Here is a 2,500-nt window from a genome sequence, read left to right as displayed (position 1 = left end):
GTTTCTGTTGGTGAACACGTTGTGAAGGATCTTTGTCGGCCGGGGGCCCGCCACCTCTCCGGGGAGGGCGGCCCGTCACTCCTTGAACGCGAAGGCTGGCGCCGGTTGGGCCAGGCAGGAGAGCCTCACGGGGGCCGGCCCCGGGGCCAGGTATCGGACAACCTCTCCGGGGGCCCGAACCGAAACCCGTAACACAGAATAAAAATCGTAACAAGGTTTCTGTTGGTGAACACGTTGTGAAGGATCTTTGTCGGCCGGGGGCCCGCCACCTCTCCGGGGAGGGCGGCCCGTCACTCCTTGAACTCGAAGGCTGCGCCGGTTGGGCCAGGCAGGAGAGCCTCACGGGGGTTGGCCCCGGGGCCGTGGCCCGTACTGACGCTGGCGCCTCCCACGCGGGTGGGAGGTCACACCGACAATTTCGCCGTACCCGTCGAACGGGCCTGGTCACCCGTACGCACGTTCCGCCGAAGCCGGGCGACGTCGATCTCGGTCCCACTCGGTTGGGCCGGCGCGCGGGCGCCGCCACCGACGAGCACGCACACGCTCGGTTGCACGCCGGCAAGTCCATGCGGGTGCCGCACACGCTACGCCTGCGCCGTTGGAAGGGCTTCGCCGTTGGCTTCGTAGGGTGTCTTTGCAGTCCGTCCGAGAGGTGGGGGCACGCACGGCAACACGGCCGGCCTGCCTGCGTGGGACGATGCGGTCCTTTCGTTCAGCGGTTCGGCGGTTTGGCCGGCGCGAGCAGACGCTCGGAGGGAGACGGTGGCGTCAGCCACGCACTCACTCCGCTTCTGCAGTCCGGTCCACTCCGCCCGTTCTAGCTGCTCGTTTGGTCCCTCGCCCGCCAGCAGACCGTTCCGCCGACGGTGCTCCTCCTCCGCAGCGACTTCTGCCTAGCCGCTCTGCCGGGTGCGATGTCACCGGCGTCCGCACCGATCCTCGGCACGGCGCGTGTGCGCACCTGTGGGCCGCCGCCCCGTGCTCCACGTCCGTCTGTGTGTGCCCGCTGTGGGGACCGTCTTCCTCTCGCCTTGGCGACGGCTTGCGGGCTGCGACGTGACCTTGCCACCGCCTTGCAGCATTACATCCGCAGTTGAAACGAAGAGAGCTGCTGCGGGCTTGGGTGCTTGTCCTGGCGGCTTGTCGACGGGACCACGGTGAACGGCCACTGTGTGACTCCGCAGGGAGACGTTCTGGTGCAGTCAGGGGCCTTTTTGTCTCCCGCCGCGGTGAAGCTTTGGTCGCATTCTAGTCACTCTCTTCAAAGCCCGGTGAGGGGTACCTGTTCATGCTCACCATTCCTCCGGCACCCGTGTGCGGAGGGTGGGTGCGAGGTTTAAAGATTCGTTGTCCGCCTGTCGGTCCGGTCTGGTCTCGTGCTGACTTGAGCGAGCGTCCACCGCGTTCGAGAGAATGTGCCTGTCCGCGGGGGCAGCCGCGCTTGCGAGCGTTCCGCCGCGCCCCCTTCCCCAGCCCGCCGAGGTTGGGGCGTGCGGGGTCGGCTTGCGCCCGTAGCGTCGGCCTGTCCTCCGCGGCTTGCACCCGACTCAGTCCGCTGCGGCCTCGCCTCGACTCTCGAGCCTACCGCCAGACGGTGACACCAGAGAACTCTGCCTCTGGCTGTTGCGGGGCGTGACGGCGCGTGGCGGGCCCCGGCCCCTCACCCACGCCGGCACTCAACGCCTGCGAGCGCCCTGATTCCTCCTTTTTTTCGCTTGATTGTCGCTCGAGTGCGTGCGCCTCCGGGCTCACGCCGTGGTACGCGCCAGGCTGGGGCTCCACCGTCACGTCGGCGGGGGAGCGTTTTGCGCGTCCCAGGATCGGGCAACCGATCCGAAACCCGATACAACTTTTAGCGGTGGATCACTCGGCTCGTGCGTCGATGAAGAACGCAGCTAGCTGCGAGAATTAATGTGAATTGCAGGACACATTGATCATCGACACTTTGAACGCACTTTGCGGCCCCGGGTTCCTCCCGGGGCTACGTCTGTCTGAGGGTCGCTTGACAATCAATCGCACTTCGCGCGCATCCGTGCGCCGAAGAGCGCGGCTGGGGTGTCGCAGAGGTGCCGTCCTCTCTGTCCCCCTAAGTGCAGACCCAGAGTAATCCGCGTCGGAGAGCTTGACCTCTTGGGTGCCGGCGTCCGCCTCCGGGCTCGTCGGCACTGCCCGCTCCCGCACTGGCCCAGCCACCTCGGGGTCGCCGGCACGGCTGTCATCGGGTTGCCAGAGAGAGAGAACGTGACTGCCTCGCTGCCGGGACCGTGTGTGCCTTCCGTTAGGCTCGGGCCAGGGGGGTTGACTCTCTGTTGATGTGTGTGTGTGGCTCGTCCACGGGAAGGATCCGCAAGAGTTGGCTCGGTTGGGTGCTCCGGCACAGAGAGTGAGAGAGTGGAGTGACTGTCCGCTGGACGTCTCCGGACACGTTGCCTCGCGTGGTCCGTGCTCGGTTGCCTGCCGGTGGGTTGCCGTGGCCGTTCAGTGCCGTCGCGTGGAGGAC

At 66.8% G+C, this 2,500-nt stretch overlaps 1 non-coding gene across 1 annotated transcript; it reads left to right on the top strand.

Annotated features, from left to right (window-relative positions):
* Window positions 1-1,847: 1,847 nt before the first annotated feature.
* On the top strand, window positions 1,848-2,001 carry LOC144490077 (5.8S ribosomal RNA). Its single transcript, XR_013497150.1, has one exon. It is a non-coding gene; the product is annotated as a 5.8S ribosomal RNA (ribosomal RNA).
* The last annotated feature ends 499 nt before the right edge of the window (window positions 2,002-2,500 follow it).

This window comes from Mustelus asterias, unplaced genomic scaffold (assembly GCF_964213995.1).
Source record: "Mustelus asterias unplaced genomic scaffold, sMusAst1.hap1.1 HAP1_SCAFFOLD_2850, whole genome shotgun sequence".
NCBI lineage: Eukaryota > Metazoa > Chordata > Chondrichthyes > Carcharhiniformes > Triakidae > Mustelus > Mustelus asterias.
This window is presented reverse-complemented; position numbering and strand designations above follow the sequence as displayed.